This window comes from Patagioenas fasciata, chromosome 1 (assembly GCF_037038585.1).
Source record: "Patagioenas fasciata isolate bPatFas1 chromosome 1, bPatFas1.hap1, whole genome shotgun sequence".
Lineage (NCBI taxonomy): Eukaryota > Metazoa > Chordata > Aves > Columbiformes > Columbidae > Patagioenas > Patagioenas fasciata.
In genome coordinates this window covers 84,707,241-84,728,189 of record NC_092520.1, presented here as the reverse complement: position 1 = coordinate 84,728,189, position 20,949 = coordinate 84,707,241, and the positions used below count along the sequence as shown (strand labels likewise).

General features: G+C 37.4%; 1 long non-coding RNA gene across 4 annotated transcripts in view; it reads left to right on the top strand.

Moving 5' to 3' along the window:
• The window catches only part of LOC139828228 (uncharacterized), a 32,289-nt gene extending 13,203 nt beyond the window's left edge, over positions 1–19,086 (top strand). For all 4 annotated transcript variants that reach the window (XR_011739609.1, XR_011739612.1, XR_011739614.1 and 1 more), the window contains 3 exons: positions 715–850; positions 10,421–10,670; positions 13,790–19,086. This is a non-coding gene — a long non-coding RNA (uncharacterized lncRNA). The remainder of the gene's footprint in view (positions 1–714; positions 851–10,420; positions 10,671–13,789) is intronic.
• The last annotated feature ends 1,863 nt before the right edge of the window (positions 19,087–20,949 follow it).

Here is a 20,949-nt window from a genome sequence, read left to right as displayed (position 1 = left end):
TGTTCAGTCACATAAGACATGTCTGTGTTCAAGGTTTTCATTTACTGTATCAACACAGATAGCTGTTCACTCCTATGGTGTGATGGTAGATATTTGCTAATTCCTGTTTGGAAGAGAAAATGGATGCTTTGGGTTGCTTTACTCATGTCCGTAGTGGAAGATTATGAGTTTAACTGTTAAATACTTTGGATTTTGTTACTAGCTCTGGTAGTAGATACTGTTAAAAATGTGTTTATATGTCTTCATACTTTCTTCCTCCATGTTTAGAAACAGTGATCACTTGAATAAATAAAGAAATGGGGATAAAACAGAATTCAGTAGTGGCACAAATTAGTGCATTTGGTAAAACTCTATAATTTTCATCACTGTTCTGTGTTTTATTTATGTAGTGCTCAGTCCAACAAGTCCATACTAATTAAATGGGATTGTCAGGTCCTGCTTCTTTATAAATAAAGAAATACACAAATTGGCATGGGAATTTCTTCTCCTACCAAACACTGGGATTTCTACTTTTCTTGCCTATACTGTATTCCCTACACCTCCCTGCATGGCTTTTTGTAGGCATCTTGAACTACACCAAAGTTCACCCTCTGTGCACACCATTTAGCACCTTCTTCTCATGTCTCCTTCAGCTATCATGTGTGCCATAACAGCTGTTCCACTATAATTTTTAAGTCACATCAGTTATGACTACCTGCTTTTTTTTTTCTGTAGATCTGGAAGTGAGAAGCCATGAACACTATTACGTTTCAGCACTTGTGCCAAACAATCCCTCAAATTCCATTTCCTACCTACTGCTCAGACAGAAGTGTCTACCTTGGCAGAACTTATCTGTCTCCTTGAACATTTGGTAAGTTCCCAGTTTTCACATATGCTTTTGAAGGGAAGGAAAAATAGGTTGAAAATTCAGTTTTCTGTTCATGTTTTTGTCCATCAGATCTTGCTTAAACTGTTGAATGTGGCTAATGTACTTTGTTTGTCACATATTTCTTTCTGCTGATTTCTTCCAAGGTAAGTAACCAGATTCACTACTTTTAATCCTGGCAGGTTTGTTTGTTTATTTCAATCAAGGGCAATGGGAAGCTGGAAAAAATGTGTTTCTGTTTCACTTTCATGGTGAGCTGTCATTCAAGTAATTTTGTCAGAAAAAAACCTTGGATATTCTTAAGTAACACTTTCCAATTTGTTCTACAGAGCTCTCAATAAACTTAAGACTTTTTTCTAACAGGTCCATGAAAAAACAGCCAGAAAAATAAGTCCTGCTTAAGTCCGGCTTAAATTGGTTTTGCAGGTATTCAACGCCTCCATGGCAAAATTCTTAAGGTGGCTTCTGAACAAAAAAATGGTTATAAATTAGTCCTGTAGGACTGTGATGCACACAAAAGACTGTAGACATATTATTTATCTGCATATTTTCTGCAGCTAACTGAATGACAATGTCAAACAGGAATAATTTTCCTTCATACCACTCCTCTTCAATCTTTAGCTTTTCCTAGTTTGTGACTCAGTTTCTCAGGTTTTCTAAGTACTTTACCAAGCATGCAGATTTCAATGAAACTGAACCATAAATGTCTCAAAACACTGGACCAATGTTCCTGTTTCTGATTTCTAGATAGGTAGATTGCTTATGGAGTTCTACACTCAGGGTGCCACCAATGCAGCTCAGTAAAACCACATTAAAAACCATGTGAAAGGGGAATTTAGCCTATTCACTGTATAAATCAGACTGCTATACGGTGGGAAGGAAAGACAAGGCTAACAAATGCTATGCCCAGTCCTGAACAACAATCTCTGTGGTTAATGACATTTAAAACTAGATTAGAAAAAAACATAGGGAAGTGAACAAGAGCTAAAGGGAGCAATCTGCTGTCAGAGGAGGATGGGGCCACATGATTCTTTCCCTCCCTGGTATGAATGAGTGCAGAAACAGTGCCATATATTCAGTGCGCTAACATTTGCATTACAAATGCTTGTACTGGGTTTAGAAAAGAGCTAACAGATTGTCATTGCCCAGAGCACTGGCATTATAATGATTGCTCCAATATAACACGGTTGTTAAACTTTTTCTTAACCCTTGTGCTACCTTCACCCAGTTTGAGAGTTATTTGCCTAGAGTTAGCCTTCTTAGACAAATGCACATTTTAATGCCTACAGAGATCTGCACAAAACAGTTTTAATCACTAGCATCTGAGATGTTGCATGTTTCAAGATGTAGGGTTTTTCTAAAGTGCTGGAGTAATACATGATATGCAGCTCATCCCTCAGAACACTGCCAAGATTGCACCCTTGGCTGGTGGGAAGATGAAGGATTACACAAGGTTTTTCACACATTTTTTTTTCTTGTATCCTCTACAGTTTTCTGAAAGCTGTACACAATAAAATTAACACCCTTTTTTAATTTGCACCATTGTTACAATGCTGTCATTCTGTTGAATTTCAGCCATCCTAATTTAGATTGATAGAAGTTGGAAGATAATTTTGTCTTCTGGTTACTTAGTGAACCCTCTCCAAATGAGTAGATCTGGAAAGTGGTGAAGGTTTGTTTTGTGAATAATCTATTAAAAAACAATTCTTCTGTAAATGAAAAAAAAAATCCTAAATTTCATTTGTCTTAAAGTTCCACATCTAATTGAAAAACAGTGAATCTTACTTTTTTTTTTTTTTTTTTTTTTTTTTTTTTTTTTTTTTTAACTTGGCTTTGTGGATCTAGGTTTTGATATCAAAGTTACCAGGACCTCTAAAAGGGCATTAACATTCAGACAGGAATAATGGGAAATCTTGCAGGAAAAAATGGAGGACTCTTGGCATTCTTTTTTTGCTAAATGCAGTCACAAAAACTATGTGTATGACATTCCAGTTTTATTGTATTCTTGTCTGCTTATTCCTACTTCATTGTGGTCATCTATTTTTATCCAGTCAATGCTTCAGAACTTTTTACTCTGTAATTCTCAGTGTTTTCCATCCCACTAAAGAATAGCAGATCTGTGTAGACACTATCAGCCCCAAGTGTGGTTCTAAAAGTTATTAATCATCTCAGCAAAGCATAGCTGACAAATGCTAAAATGTTCCTGTTCATATCAGTCCAAAAATTGTGCATCTGAAGGAATAATCTCATTAAAGTAAAATAAGACCAAGCTGTACTCTACTCTGTAGAAGCATATTAAGGGTAACTAAATCAGCTTATGGCGTGGTCAAGAAATTTCTATTTAAGTGTTAGTGAATCCACTTCTATCAGTAATAGAGTGCATAAAAGGGGAAAAGGTAGTGATCTTAATTATGGACTGCAAACCTAACAAAAGTATTTCAAGTCTGCTGAATAAAAACAGCTCCTCAGAGTCTCATACTGAAATAATCAACCATTAATAAAGCACTTGCATTCAAATTAAATTCTACTATTTTTTACCTTTTAACAAGGTCAATTTACATCTCTCTTTCAGGAAACAGCCTGAACAATCTGGTCTGGGCCAGCGCACTGTGCTAGTATTTGAAGTTTTAACAGAACTTCCATTTGCTTAAAATAAACTAAAAAATTCTGATAAATAAATAAATCTCTTGTGCTTTTAGAAACTCCGTCTCACAATTGTCCCTGAATTATTAGTCATATTGCAGAAATGTCCATGTTTAAATGAATGTATGTTCTTCTGATTCATAATCTTTTAGGAGGTGACAGACCATTTCTTTCAATACTGATTCATTTCAAGTACCGCTGTCATCTTTTCTTGGGCTCAGAGGTGTCATAGGATGGTTTTACTGGTGGTTCCAGCTCGAGAACGCATCACAACTCTTCAACTTTCTAGTTCCTTTACTTTCATCTTTTGGTCAGGAAGATGCAAGAACACCTTTAGAGTTTTACCTCACCTGAGACATTAACTCGACTCCAGAAAAGTTTTAACATGATGAATAAAAAAAAAGCAAAACAAAAACCAGAACAAATAACTCTCCTATTTTGCTATATTCATTCAATAATATAAAGCAAACATTTTGTATTTGAACAAATACTAATCGTTAAACTTAAACAGTTCTAAATTCCACTGTTTTATCAATCTTTGTACTGTGATGTCATCTTCCATTTACAACTGATGATATTACCAAAAGCCCCTTCTCATTAGCATACAAAATACCCTTGATGTTGATATAAGTTGCATCAAGCAGTTATTATGTGACAGCTTACAAGTAGATGTAAGTTTTCTTAAGCACTTATATAAAAGAAGAATATGTCACTTTAGCATTTAGTGGACAATAAAAATGTGTACTTTGAGGTAGTCACAAATGTAGATGATATTACCTGGAAAATATGAAGGATCAGTATGGTATTTGAAGAGTTAGAACTTCAGAAAATTTGCAAAATAAAACTATTTCAATGCAGATATATGAATCTGAAACAAAGTTTCTCCTTACCAGAAAGAAGCAGATGGTCCAGTTATATGGCTGGGTAACACATCCAAATTAATTCTTTTTTTTAATTCAGATATCCTGTACAGCATGTATTGTCACATTAAGGAAGCTGAATGTATTAAAAAACCCCATAGGTATTCTAAGCAATCTTTTTTAGAATAAAAATATCATGTCTTATAGGCTGGTATCCTGTACAAAGGAGTGTCACTAATGCCTTTGAGAAAGCATTATTTTGTGGGTCTTTGTGTTCTAGTCTACTAATTATAGTTTATTAATTAATTTATAAATTGCACAAAAGTGCCTAATGTGAACATGTTTCAAAACATTGCATGAAAGAGGATATGATGGCATGGTCAAAAAAAATAGCCTAATAAAGCTGCACTACAGGATTTGTGCAAATTACCTACAAAATAATAAATAGGATTTTTTTTTTTTTGGTTGAGGGATGGTCATTGTATTTTATTTTAATTAAATCTGTGAGAGAAATGAGCTGTTTCTGCAATTATCTTGACTATTTAATGAACCTAAACCTACTTACCATTCTGAATTTTAAGAATGGTTTTTGGCTGAAAGAAAAGGGCAGAATTGTGATGATCTAAATTGTGAAAGAGGCATAGTATTTTATTAGCAGTCTTGGAAGAAATACTCATGTATGCATGCTGTAGGACAATCTCTAGTATTTGTTACAGTAAAATCTAATTAAAATTTAAATTAAACTGATGGCATTCAAACTGTCATTGGAGACGGAGGATTGCATTCTGTGGGCCTTTTTTTTTTTCATATGTGTGTGTGTATTTGTCGTTTTCTTCATTTGTAGCCAAGCAGCTTCTGTCTGCACTAAAAACTGTGTTAGTCTACAACTGTTTTGTATGCTGTTGTCAGAAAGCAAATAGCCTGTTATTTGTCACAGTTTTGTGTGATCCTTGATAACTTTGCTGGCCAGGCATTTTCAGCTATCAAACACTGGAGCCCAGTTATGGTTTGCAATTTTACCCATTGCCATTGTAATGAAGACTTAGAAATGCAAACTGGGCTTCCTGTGAGTTTGTTAGATAATGGCTAAGTCAAAACAGCCACATGCTGTTGTGATTGCTCTTCCAGTTCACTGAGGATGGCAGCAGTAAATCTTGTGCTTTTTTTTTTTGTATCAAGAATGACAGGTCAGTACAATGTTTTACTGTACAACACGTCAGTCTGGCATATAAATGCGCTTCTCTTCTTGATGCGTACCAAGGGCTTGAGACGGGATTACAGAAGCTGAATAAAGAGCAGTATGTGCTATGGCTTGCTTATACTGATGAATGCAACTTGGGGTAACTGTCAGTAGGGCTTAGAGAATACTATCTTTTAAGTGAGGACTGTGGTACATATCTAGTGAGCTACTTGCTCCTCTGAAAATTAACAAGTTATTCTGTGGAGTTTTCTACATTGCCATTTTACTGGATTCAACTCCTGCTGTTTGAACTTGATGCAGCAAATTATCCATTTCCTTCCCTGTTCTTCTATAATGTGTTTTGGAAAACTTACCAGTAATGGTGGAAGGTCTGCTTTTTTTCTGATGTTTATTCCTTCTCTTTGGTACTTAGCCAGAGAAGACTAATGCAAATGTATCAGCTGGTGAATTCCAAGTGGTAAGTGAAGACTGTGTGGCAAAACTATTGTTTGATCGTTTTACGTAACTGCATAACAGACTTTAAACTTCATGCACACTTTTTTTTTTTTTTTTAAAAAAGGAAAAAACTGCCTTTTAAAATTTCCAGGATTCTTACTCAGAACAAAATACTGCAATAATATCTGTAACATATTTGACTCTCATATCTCTGGTCTCAATATATGCAGAGATGTAAGAAAATATACTGTTTCTCTAGTCGGTGACAAAGTGTCCTGTAGACACTGGAAAAGTTAATACTGAGCAAAGATTTAAACCAGTCTTACACCACAGATCTGAGAGAAAATCTGTAAAGAAATAGAGAAATACCACAGGTATCTCTTCTACTACTGATTTTTTGGACTGTTGCGCTTGTTTCTCTCCACCTCAGGGAAGTTTTCACACTATAAAATTCTTGAAGTGCTTTCATTCAGAGAGGGTTTGTGTTTAAATATTTTCCTGTGTGGTAGAAGAAAAAAAGTTTGTTCTGTAATAATTAGCAGATAGGATAGAATGATTAGAAGCAAACATGGACTCTAATGGAGTTTAATGAAATTATGGTGTAGCCTGAAATTTCTTTGCAATGGAAACTTCTTATCCAATACTATGAAACCCTCTCCTGGTGTCTCTCAGGAGCACCTTTGTCTCTCTGGAAGTATATGAGAATTTTGCATCTATTAAGGTGATTGACAGCATTCTCAATACATTTTCCAATTATCTCTGCAAACACTTTGGAAAAGTCAATTGCCTAAAGCTCTTCCACACCACGCACCCCACCCCCAGCCCCAGTTATGCTACTTCTTATTTAAATAAGTTAATAAAAGAAAAAAAGTTTAGTAACAGAGCATGTATTTGCTATGTTTATTTGTCACAATAGAGACCACTGGCAGTTTCATGTGTATATGTGATCATATGTATATGGAGTAAATAATGCTGAGATACAACAGTGTGTTTAATTCTCAACCCAGAATACATGCAGTGAAGAGAAAGCTTTGTGGAGTGTTTTCCTCCTGCTCTCCCTGCAAGGATTTCATTATATCATAATGAAATATATGGACAAGCCTGCTAATATATCACTGAAACATTATTGTTCTTAAGCAGAAAACTGCTTTTTTTGTGAGTGGACATGAAATTCATTATCTATTAACAGCTCTTTTGTTCCATTGCTACCCACCACTTTGTGCAATGGCCTAGCTGTAAAAAATAGATGTGAATGGACAAAGAAAGCGGAGACCAAAGGTAAATCTAAATATGTAAATGTTTTTCAATAGTGATGTCCTTGATATTAAGTCTTTTAAAAGAACCTCCTTTGGTCTTCATATGCTATTGCCCAGTATCCTGTCTAAGCCTATTACTGCTTCTACTTGCTGTCAGCATATTCATTAGCTTTTCAACCTTTTAATTCTTATGTGAGGATTCGTAGAGAAAGGATGTTTGTCTGTAAGTATATATGTGCATGTGGGTTGTATACCCATGCAAAACAAGTTTTATTTCTGTTTCTCCTTGTGTTCTTGCTCTACTTCTATCCCTGCACCATGTTGCCTACTACTCAGCCACCTTCTGATGCTGAGTCTTGTCACTGGGCAAACAGATGTGCTGTCTGGAGAAAAGTTTCTGCTTTTTGAGGCTTTGGCAGCTATTCTAGGAAGGCTTCCTTCCCCAGTAAATATTTCTTTCCATCCCAGATGCCTTGTTTTGTGATGGACACTGTAACTGTCTGGAAGTCCTTGTCAAGAGACTTCCATGTCACCAGGTGGTAGGGTGCTGTGGACCTGGGCAATGTACTCAGTCCTGGGGATGTGGGGATAACAGCAGTGAGTGCAGAACTTTAAGGCAGAAGGGCACAGTCAATGCTGTCTCCTGTGAGGTGGCACCAGAGCTGGAGCACCATCAGATGTAATTTGAAGAATCTGTTTCTGTGTTTGAAAGACTGGTCCTATGGAGTATTGTGAGCCATCACTCCAAATGGTTAATAGCTACCCAGTTTGTGGTGGGCAAGTGTGTTGTGGGAGAAGTTCTGATCAAAATATCTGAAGACATTCAAAAGTCCACTCTGTTCAGTGTGTGGAGGAAGTGCTGACTAGACCTTTACTCACCACAGTTTCCTGGGTTGTGCAGGATTTTCTGCAATTGCTCACAGTTCTGTTTTATGCTCAGGGCACCTATGATGATGCAAGCATCAAGGACTACAATGTGAGATTGTCCTGCAGGCCACAGTCATTGATATCTCAGGAAGATATGAAAATTTTCTAATGACTATGTTTTAGTCTTTGGACTGAGAGGGGTCTCCTGCATCTTCATTTCAAGCAGAGACAGGGTCGCTTGCATTGCTTGGAAAGTTTTTGGAAATGCTACATACCTCCTGGCCCACTGTGTTTTTGAGTCTGTGGATAGGTGGTGATTTAATTCTTTTATGGCAAATTAAATGGGCTTTCTTGTATGTAATTCTGAAATACAATCAGATTGTGGTTGCCTGCCTGTGAGACATGATGTCTATGACAACGTGTTGACAGCCTGTGTGGATTGCTGGATGTGAATGTTCCTTCCCTGGCCATACTCTTCACATCTTTCTCCCATGCAAAGATTAAAAACACCTATTTGAAGTGTATGGTCCTGCCAACCTCATGACAGCCCATTCCATTACCCAAAATTCCCACTACTTCGTTACAAAGAAAACACCTGCTTGATAGGGAGCAAAGGCCAAAAAAGTAATCAGGAGAAACTGGTCAGGAAAACTGTTCAAAAGAAAAGAAAACTTTATTTCCCGCAAGAGCCAACATGATTCATAACGTGTGGAAAGATGTAATGGGATGTGTGAAGAGAGAGACGGGCAAATGGTGTGAGAGGCAAATAGCCAAACCAACTTTTTACGTAGCATCTGACTTTTCACACATCATAAGAAGTACTTTTGGATGTCATGTGAGCTCTCAGTAGTTTGAGAGCAGTCTGTTGCATCATGTAAGCTGGGAATATGCTGGAGGAATTCATGGATGTATGGGCAGCTCATTAGTTCAAACATTTTTCGCCCTATTAGCCGCTGGAGTGTGCTACGTGTGCACCTGGAGCACATCGCCAATAGCAATCTAGTTCTTGTGCACTGTTCAACCATCTAAACTTGTGTGCAGTTAGCAGGGAAGATCAGAGGATTTGCTTTAAGTGCCCTTCTGCTCCGCACTAAAACAGTAACAAAGCCCCACTCTGAAAGACTGTCTTCCAGAATGTACTATATATGCTGTATCAATCAAAAAACTTCCGCTGTTAAAAGTCTCTTAAGGTCAACTGTGCATGTTTGAGAACAACTTCAATCCTGGCTTTGTGTTGGGGTGTTGTGGCCCCACTGTGCTCTGCACGCACAACTGAGAACTGAGTGCAGTGTGGTTCACTATAAAGGCTATTCAGGTGGTTAACCTTGCTGGTGTTACATTAAGCATAGCAGCTAATGGTTTAGATCACAAACCGCTATTAAATTATGTCAGTTTTAAATTTACCAACAGATGGCACTATCAGCCTCCTTTTCTCTTGTGGCTTTGCAACAAATCTTAAGCAAACCATTGTCCGGATCTCTCCGCTGCTAAATTCAGTAATTGCTTTCCAATTAATATTTCATTTAAATTCCTAATGTCTTATAATAGCACTTGTGCATGCCTACATGTGCGATGAAACAAATTATAAAGATACATATTCATAAATTTAGCCTATAATGTTCCTGCTAGTGTATTAAATGGCTCTTGATTTTCTAGAGGCTTATAATTCAAGTCTGAATTTGAATAATTGAAGTAGAAAAGGCACTGCTTGTGATCCTCACAGTTTAACAGATGCATACAATTGTGGAGAGCTAAAAAGCAGTTTGAAAATTGATGGAACAAGCTAAATTACATTAAAAGTATACAGCACTAATTTCTGAAAACCTTATCTTTCGCTTTTCTCAAATTTATAATAAGTTTTGATAGTATTCTGTAACTTTAAGATGCCTCTCCAGGTTCTATGGAAAATACCATCAACTGATAAAAATGATTACTGATAGCAGCTACGTTCTCCTGTATTATCTGAATTGCTAATGAGATTTTTAGAATGGGGTATCACTGAGAAAGTGTCAGGAATAAGACCTGTGTGGACAGAGGGAGAAGAAAGATACAGACACAAGACAAGAGAGAGTAACACAGAGTTTAAAGGAATTATTGGTTTTGAAGGAATTATGTTTTGAAGGGATAAATACTGTGCAGTGCAGACATCTAGCTTTGATGAGCTATCATGAAAGAGACTGCTGAGGCTATACTGTGTGTGCTACCTCCCTTGCAATAAAGGTATTTTTCCTTATATTTAAATGGAGCTTTCTGTATTTCAATGTGTGCCTATTGTTCCTTGTTTTTTCACCAGGCACCACTGAGAAGTACCTGCCTCCATCATCTCGAAGACCCCCATTTGTACATAGTGATACGATCCTCCTTGAGCCTTCTCCAGGCTGAACAGTCCCAACTCTCTCTGCCTCTGCTTGATGTTCCCTTAATCATCTTTGTGGCCCTTTTCTGAACTTGCTCCAGCACATGGGGAGCACAGAGCTGGACACGGTGTCCCTGATGTTCTCTTGCCAGGGATGAGAGGAAGCATCACCTCCCTATGTTCACAGGTAGCACAAGACTTTTCTTTCACAGTAGTCCCAGCTACATTGACAAGGTGATGTCACTTTAAGAAGATATGAAGGCTGCTTTTGAGGTTTAGTATTTATTATTCTACCCTGAAAGGTGCTAACTGCTCTTAGTATATAGCCTGTTTTCTGAAAGGCCAGCCATGGTGTAAAGGTATTTATCAGTTTGAATACTTTGGACAGCTTCTCCACAGGTGTCCTCCCTGGATGATCAGTATGTACCTTGTCCGTAGCATCTCTAAAGTATTACTGCTCTGGATTGCTTGGTTTCACTAGTTGTTGACTGATTTTGCACAAATGTATGTGACTAAATAAAATGTTAGTAAGGTTTGGAACTGGGTTTTATTTTCTAATGAGAGAATAACAGTGTTAATTCCAAATTCCTTGTGGTGACTGAGTACAAATATATGCTTAACTTGAAGAGCACCAAGACAAATTCTGCTGTGAGGGTGCAAGAAGGCAGATGTAGAGTCTAGTAGCAGATGTAAAATGAGCTTCCTTTATACTCAAGGCTTTTTTTTTTTTTTTTTTTAATTTCCTAGACGTATTTTTATCACCACAGGTATTTCAGTTATGTTTTAATTAAGCTGTGTGATTATAGAAGCTTGTCAACATAGGACATCTATCTGGGTAATTAGAATTATAGTATAAGGTACAATTATAGAACATAAAAAGTAGCTACAAATGAGTCTGTTGCAGTGCAGTCAAATCCTGCACAGCCATTCTGCTTTCCTTGTCCCACCTCACTGGGTACTTAAATCACTGGCTTGCTGTCCACCTGCACTGCATCACTTTAAACTGGATTAGGGAACTGTTTAATGTGCAAATTTAATAAGATGGAAATCCAGCAGGGATGCAAACAGAGGGAAAGCAACCAACACACCATTCATAGCCTCTCCTCTATCATAATCCAACGTCTTCCACAGCAGACAGAAATCCTTCTTCAGCAGCTGATAAATAAATTTATTTTTCCACAATAAATCCTGTTTAGACATCCCCAAGGCCTGTGTTAGCACACTACTTAAGCACATGCTCAAATCCAGTCAGATTTCATGAAGTACTTAGACTCTAGTTGGTCTGGGTTATGTGCAAGGAAAGGTTGTAAAATCAGAACCTGTTAATAGACACCTGCTTTACTAAGCTAGGATTTGATAACTGTCTTCCATCAATGGTTTGGTTAGGTAGAGTTTAATTTATAAGTGTAGTTATTTTTTTTTCTCCGATTGGCTTTAAGCTGATGAAAGTCAACAAATTACTCTCCATTTTAAGTCTGATTTCAAAGACACAATGAGTGTTAATTGCCTTACAGTGAATAGCATCAGGCCTTTGCATTCCTAAAAGTTTTCCAGAAGGCCTTAGAGCACACACATCTTTATACTTTGCAGTCTCTGAGAACACCTATGAAGTAGTCCAAAAGGCGCGAATGTGAACCCAAATTTTTATGCAGAGTTCTGAAATCCAGCACTTCTTAATTATGCTATTCATAGAACAAAAACCTAAAGGTTAGGGTGAAAGCCTCAGAAAAAGTAACACCACTTCTAAATTCTAAAAAACACCCCACCTTATGCAGCTTCCAGCATAGTTTGTAGGTTTTTGAGGTGAACTTGCTTTTTATGTCATAGTTATTTTGTTTAACCTGAATTTTTGAAAAGAGAATCTAGCAGTTCTTTTATATGCGCTAATTTATTATTTGAGAATACAGTAGGAGAAGAAAAAAAAAGTACAGCTGCTTCTTTTCCACTAACTCTAAAATTTCCAAGTTAAGGACTTGCTCTGTAGCCTGATGAAGACAGCAGTAGGTTTCTGTTCAGCTTTGCTGGGCCTTGCATGAGCTTCACCTTCTGTTGATTTATAGTGAGTAGGGATAATTCTATAAGATACAAAGTACTGTATCTTAATTTGTGTGCTGGAACCTCACCGTAAATTTGTTGTCCAAGACATTTCCCCTTCATAATTAAATTGCAGTAGCTAGTTTTATTGCTGTTCCCAGGGATAAATCTTTGATCTGAGAGCTTTCATGCTCTATATCTCTATTGCTCACCTTTTTATTACAGGTAAGGGATTATTTTTTACTGTCTTCCTGGCGGTCTTGACAGAAACTTAACTTATATTGGTGTGTGCCCTCTAATTTATTCGTTGACTGAAGAAACCTCATATTAATAAGCTTTTTACATATTGCCCCATGCTGTTATGATCTCTCCAACATATGTGCAGGTACCTTCTAATTTCCTATAGAATTTTTAACCTAATTTGTTTCTCTTCTTTAGCACATCTATCATGCTGTCCTCAGGCAGCATGCAGAACTGCAAGTACTGTTAAAGAAACCTCTTATAGATAGTAACAAAACAAAAAAAATCTGGAAAGCAGAAGATCAAGATTGTGTTCAGTTATAGCAGCAAACGCAGAAACCCCCTTGTAGAATTACTGTCTCATACATTTGGGGTTTTCTTGAAGATAGAGAGAACAATAACAAATTTGTAATATTCGGTATAGTGCTTTTCTAGAGAAGAGCTTAAATAGCTGATACATTTGTGAAAATGCAACTGATAACCTTGTCTGTAAAAATAAAATGAAGCTCTAGGTACAATAATTAAAACAGAAAACTAAAGCAATACACGACAACTAGAAATAGCGTAAATGTGATTGCAGCATTTAACATTTATGCTGTAATGTCATGAACATCAGCCAATAATGCCTTCAGCAGAGATTAAACTGCCTCACTTCAGCAGTGGGATGGGCATGTGCAGTAATCTTTCCAGTTGCTCCTTGCACAGCTGTCCCAAAATGTCTCTTGGCAAAGGGGATGCTCTTTGCTACCTTTGCATGTCTCTTTTCCCCTTTTGGGATTTGTCAGAATGTTATGAGGATTTATGTTAATTGGGGAGCCAAGATGCTACCATGGCAATCTCAGTCGTTTACTTTATAGCTTTTTGATATATACACACCATTCATTGTAGTACTGCTTCTAAAAAGTCTGTTTAAGACGTGTTAGTAACAAACACATGATGCAATGTTCTGTATTTCTGCTTTTACATGAAAGAAAAAGGAAATTAAATCTGACTATTTTCTTTTTTTTTTTTTTTTTTTTCTTGCAACCTTAGATTATGCATACAAAGGTCAAAGCAAAACCTGGATTGCACCTTGAACTCTGCAGCTGTCCGCATTGAAGTATGTTAATGATCAAGTCTATTTCTCCTGGTTTTTGTTGGGTTGGATTCTCTTTATGAAGCTCCCTCTGGTGGCTAATTTATCACTTAACATCTTTTACATTTTTAAAAGCTGGTCTCTCTGTAGCGTGGTAGATAAAATACTGGCAAGCACAAAGTGTTGGTTCAAACGCTGCTGGAGACAGAGTAACGTTTTTCAATTTACATTCAACAAAGTGTGATTAGTGGGTATTAATAGGAATGGTTTGAGCATGCACAAACTTTATTGTTAACTTACCTGCACATCTCAAACATGACCTTTGAGCCCTGAAAAAATAGTTTGGCCATCTCTTGACAGAAGTTGCTAGCATTACTGAAGTTTAAGAAAGCTGTAGGCTATGCTAAATTCTAAGACCAACTTGCCCAGCCTAACTATTGTATATTTATGTAAATGTTATGGTGTTTTGGACAAAAAGCACTACGTTTATGTTATGCTGTGAAAGAGAGGGAGAAGAGGCTGCATATCTTTTTAATTATGATATCTGTTGGAAAAAAAATAGTTTTAGAAGAAAAAAAAAAAAGGTACCTAGGTTTCAACAATAAGGACTCTGAACATTATCTCTGGATTGCAGAGCTCCAGGCAAGTGAGTTTTACCAACTGGCTGCCTACAACAGTGCCTGGTCATTTAGCAATATAGAGGGCTTGCAAGGAGACTTTCATTCTTTCAAAGTGGCAACAGCATTTTCCTTTCCTCATTCCAAACAGTTGGATTCAAGGTAATTAATATACTAATTTTATGACATATAACTTTAAAAAAGTGTAACAGCTGAGAGAACTCATATAGGAAGGGTATTTTCAAGGACGATGTTCAAGTTACTTTGAAAGAAGCCTTAGTTCTATATGCCAAGGCAGGCATTTTGCAAGCAGTTTCAAGGATCAGTTTTCTCTGATAATTGATATAAACACAATATCCAATGCTGTCCAGCTTTTGAGGTAGCCTTTGCTATCAGTTCAGTCTGCCACTTGTGATTTGATCGTGATGCTCTTAAAACTTCAGTGGTGCTACCTTGTACTTGCTTTTTCTTTGTGGAAGGATTTGTTAGACCAAGTATTTAAAAAAAAGAAAAGAATGACAACTATAAACATTCTTTTTGGCTTTGATGACAACTTGCATAAGTTTTGTGATTTGGATGTTTTCCCGAAAGACTCAACTACTGGAATCAATAAATTGCAGTGAGAACATTGGGTTTCATTAAAATTAAATACCGTTAGAAAGTCTACAGTCTGCCTTTGCAGAGGAATTCTTTAAATATTGAAGTGATTGTACGCTGTTGATTCAAAAGTGAAAAGCCAAAGCTAAACACAAATTTCATAACATTCAAACTTGTCTAAGAGTTTTGGAAGCCAGGTTGCTGTTTTTCCTTGAATTTCAAACTAGTGGGACTTGGAACAACTAAACAACATCTGCAGAAAATAAAAATGTATTATAATTATAGTGAACAAAAAAAGAACTGCTCCAGAAGTTGCTCCAGCTAGTTAAGAAACATTTGTTGACCAAAGAATTAATTTCTTTCCTGTTTTCTATGCAATTTCATGCCTTTGCTTTCAGTCTGAATAAATGTATCTTTTTCTTTTGTCTGTCAACCAATTGATAGTATTTCAAATTTAGGCTTTTCATGTGCTCAGTATGGCAAACTACAGCCATTCAAAAAATTAGATCTTGCTCCTGCCCTTTTTCCTGAGGGAAACTGGTTGCTTGGTCATAGTATCATGATTTGAGAAACTGAAGAAATCTATTACTCTTTAAAGTATAGTGTGTTTTTTTTGTTTGTTTGTTTTGTTTTGTGTTTTTTTTTGTTGTTGTTGTTGTTTTTTGTTTGTGTTTTTTTTTTTTTTTGTATTTTTTTCAGTGATAGAATCTTCCCTTTCAGGCAGCAAGAAATCCGAGGTTCTTATGCTGGTTTCTGATTCAAACAGTTAAGTTTAAAGAAGTAATCCCAATCTTGTTAGATTTATTTAAAAGTCATGCCAGCTAGCAGTGATGTGCAGTTTCAGTCCGTAGACAGGTTTCTTCATTGCTGTGTGACAGCACAACAAACTTTTGCATCTTTTTTTGCCCATAACATTGTTAGCCTGAAGCAGCCTCTACAATCTCTAAATGTTTATATGCACTGTCAGGTTTGAGGCTTCCACATCATGTTTTCACTCTATTGCCTGATGTTAACAAATTTTGACAAAAGGTCAAATGTTTCAGATATATTTACAGTTTCAAATTTAGCTTAACCTCAAGAAAATGGTGGGCCATCCCTGGGAAGAACAGCCCATGCATTGCTGCTTCCTCCCTCACATTGCTTGAGCAGTCCTGTCACTGTGTGCTCACCAGAGCCACTTGCTGATTTGGGTGAAAATTAATCATTTCTAGGTCAGGCCAACTCATGGGTGGGTAGTCAAGCTGACCACATGGCCACGAGGTTGCTGTTGCTGACTGAATGGAGATAGCAAGCAAGCTAGAGGGGGATGTTGGGGAAAGTGGTAGAGAGAAGGACAGAGAGTTTTGGATTACCTAGTTTGTTAGCAGCCGGTTGTCAGATTGAGCCACAAATCTTTAGAGAGTCAGGCCTCTTTGGTGATTTACACACAGATCTGCTTGTTTTTCAGAGATTTATGCATCATAGTAGGAGCAAAGATTAAGAGAAAGTCTGGGGAAGCATCTCCAAGCACAAACTTCCCCCTAGTGGTCTATAATGATGAGATTTATTTTGATTGTTCTTTTTTCTATTATCTTCACATTCTCACATGGGACCAGTTCAGTGAGACTCCTGTAGCAGAAGAATAAATAGCTCTGAACTGGTGGCCACTTATGCTTCAAGAAAGAAGGACAGGATGGAAAAGGGATGAGGAGGGGAAAGCTATAAAGAAACTCATGCTTCTGCCATGTCTGAAATTTTCTTTAAGCATGCTGTAGGTAGAATAAAAGAGAAACATTTCCCTGTGGTTCAGTATTTAAGTAGGGGCACAAAAGTAGCCTGATTTAATTAAGCAGATTAACAAATTTATTCAGACTAGGACTTGGAGATTTAAACTTTTAGCTCACTTTTCTAGAAGGTTGTCAGAGCACTTGTGGTAATGGAGTAGTCTATGTAGTCTCACAGATTTTAGAGATACTTCAGGTTCAATTCTGCTTTAATACATCTTCCAGCAAAACAAAATCAGTACAGTAATAGAAGGACAGACTTAAAAGATGCCCTTCACTGATAACAAAGCATAAGTAGTTGTGACTTGCCTTCCACAGAGGCATTTTCAGTTATTTAAATTTCCTTGTCCTATAAAGAGTTTCAGATCTGTAGCCTACACAGGAATGAATGTGTACTTCCATTGACTGAGTGAAAGAAGTCTTAAGGGGGTTAAAAAAAATAATTTCCAGTTACACAATTGTTCCTTGTGTTTGGCACCCAGGATCCCTCTCAGAGCATTACCAGATGCTTTTCAGGATAAAAACAAGTCATAACTGATACACTGTGGAAAATTCCAGGGTAGAAGAACATGTCTCTTCAGGGGCAGGTTGGCTTTTTTTAAAAAGCTTTATATTCCTCCATTTTTTTCCATGTAAAACACAAAACAAAACAAAGCCAATAGTTGAAGGGTTAGCACTCATGTAAATCACTGGAGGAACCCTGCTAAGTCACTGGTATTTGTGGCATTTTGGATTCAATGGATTTATACTTATTGTGGGAAATGTATATGAATTTTCCTTAAGGCCCCTTAGCAGGTATCTACTAGCCTTGCCCGTGACACCACGACGCACTTTTGACACCGTCTCTCACAAGATCCTCATAGGCAAACTCAGGAAGTGCAAGCTAGATGGGAGAGATGAGATGGATCATGAACTGGCTGGATGGCAGAGCTCAGAGGGTTGTGATCAGTGGTGCCGAGTCTGGTTGGAGGCCTGTAGTTAGTGGGGTTCTTGAGGGGTCAGTATTAGGTCCGGTCCTGTTCAACCTGTTCATCAATGACCTGGCTGAAAAGACTAAGGACATCCTCAGCATGTTTGCTGATGATACCAAACTGGGAGGAAGGGTTGACAAACCAGAAGGATGTGCTGAATAGCGAGATCTGGACAGGCTGGAGGACTCGGCAGGAAGGACCGGATGAAATTCAACAAGGACAAATGTAGGATCCTGCACCTGGAGAGGAATAACTCCAGGCACCAGCACAGGTTAGAGGTGGACCTACTAGAAAGTAGCATTATGGGAAAGGACCTGGTAGTTCTGTTTGATCAGGTTGACCATGAGTCAACAATGTGCCCTTGTGGCCAAGAAGGCAAATGGTATCTTGGGATGCATTAAGAAAAGTGTGACTATCAGTTCCAGCTAGGTTATCCTGCCCCTCTACTCTGTCCTGATGAGGCCACATCTGGAGTACTGCATCCAGTTCTGGGCTCCCCAGTTTAAGGAGGACAAGTAATTACTGGAGGGAGTCCAGCGGAGAGCTACATAGATGATTAGGGCTCTAGAGCATCTTTCTTTGGAGAAGGCTGAGAGGGAATTCTATCAATGCTTACAAATATCTGAAGTGTGAATGTCAAGAGGATGGGACCAGACTCTTTTTAGTGATGCTCAATGATAGGAGGAGGGGCAACGGGCACAGGCTGAAGCACAGGAGGTTCCACCTAAACACGAGGAGAAACTTCTTTACTTTGAGGGTGCCAGAGCACTGGAACAGGCTGCCCAGAGAGCTTGTGGAGCCTCCTTCTCTGGAGACATTCCTGTGTGATCTGCTCAGGGTGAACCTGCTACAGCAGGTGAGTTGGACTGGATGATCTCCAGAGGCCCTTTTCAACCCAACAATTCTGTGATACCTCTTTTTTTTTTTTTTTTCTTCTCTAACTACATCTGAGCCTGCTGAGAATGGCTTCCTAAAGATACAGGACATCTCCTGCAGAGGTCAAGATTATTTCAATTCTCTTGATTTGTCCTAGTCGAAGATGAGCTTTGATATGCACTGCTGATAACTATCCACATTAAACTGCTCCATTGGAGATCAATATTTCTATACATTTGGACATAGATTGCTGTTTACAAGTGCCACATACAGCTCCTTTTGTTTCTTGTAAGCTTGGTCGGAATCACCTGTACTCTCTTGTTCCCATGGTTCTTAACACTGTTTCACTTATTGTGCTCATGGATATTTCTGCATAACTTTTAAGTCTATTTATGGCTCTGTGCTGCTATTAAAGTATTTGGAATTATTATCTGTTGTTTCTTAAATAGTGACCAACTTCAAAAACATTTTTACTGTTGTACATAAAGTGTTGCATGTGTCTGATAAGCAAAGCAAATTAGGCAGTTTACATGTGCTGTCCTAAAGATAAATTAAGAAAAAAAAAGTCAGAAATTCTTTCCTACTACTGCATATGAGTAACACATGTTTTCAAACGCCAAGCACTTCAGAAAAATAAGAGATTCCTGTCTTCTACAAGTCACATACTTTGATTTAATGAATAAGCAGAATATACAGCACAAACCAGTGAAAACCCAAGTGCTGAGAGAACATTAAAGGAGGTGAAATACAGATGTCTTTATAAGACTTGGACGTTTAGTAACCTTCCAGTGCTGTATCAAGTAATTTGTTGAGAATTTTCTTGCTTACCTAATGCATGAAAACAACAGACTGAGATGGGTACTTATGTAAAACATGAAAATGTGCATGTGTGGTGTTACAGAGTGCCTTTATTATAAACACATAGACATGTGCTTATGTATTTTACTGGACTTAGATTTTGGTCCACTGGAGGTTGTAAGCTATGAACCAAAGCAAAGGGAAGCAAATATGATAATGAAAGTAAATGGGTCACTCTCTTGATTTCAGAATTTGTTATTTAGAGACTGTTTGAAAAAACCTAATTCTTCCTTTAAAACTATTAACCCAAAATTAGCATTAAAAATTGTTTTGGTATTTTTTTGAAATCAAAATTACTTTTTGCATCATGTTCCATATTTATGTATGTCAGGAGACATTTATTTACTATGAGGGTGACCAAGCAGAGGCACAGGCTGCCCAGAGAGGTTGCAGAGTCTCCATTCTTGGTGATATTCAAAAGCTATCTGGACATGGTCCTGGGCAACCATCTATAGCTGGCCCTGCTTGATTAGGAGGCTTGGCCCAGACTACCTCTGGAGGTCACTTCCAACCTAAACCATTCTATGATACCTCTTCTGTACCTGTATTTTCATGCCTTAGTTATGTTTTGAATTAAAAATTCATATTTAAGCAGTATCAATTATGAAATTCCCTTGACTTCATGCACAGTGACAAGCATGTTGATAGGAAAAACTTTTAATTTTCCTTGTGGCATCTCTTGGGCATATGTGGCATACCCTGGAAGATACTAATAAGCTGAGTAATAACAGTTTTGGAAACAGATCTCAGAAACTTGGTTCACTTCGGTTTAAGTATTTGATTGCAAATGCAACAGAGAATTGGACAAATGCCTACTCTAAAATGGGTCTCAAAATGATTGCTGAGTAGAGCAAAACTATGCCTGCAATTACTTGTCCATGTGTACCAGAAAATATTTATGCCGAAAGTCAGACCTTTAAAAAATACTGTGAATTGGAAGACTGTTATACTAGAAATGAGAGATCCTTAATACAGAGTGTTATATGGAGAAGAGATAGCATAACTCACTCCATTAAGTATTCTAATTTGCAAGTTCCTGTTTTATTATGATATAATTTAGGGATAGGAGTAATAAATGGAAAGATGGTATTCCATGAAGCAAATAAGCTGGAAGAATGAATATATCACATTTACTTTTACTATAACTTCTCCTCGATTTATTTCCATGTCATCATTTTTTGAGTAATTGTTAGTGTTGGTCACCCCCTAGTCCAGAGTTGATAAAATAATAAAGATAGTATTGTTCTCATGGGTGAAATTACTTTGTCTATAGCGCAGATACCACCAAAGTATTTCATCTTTTATTTCATAAATCATGGTTAAGTCTCAGTTTTTGGAGGGGAAGGAGAAAAGAGATGTGAGAGGGTGGTGGATTAGTTAAAAATGTATCCATTTAGTATATCTGTGAAATACTTCCCTGTTCATAAGTTTTAGA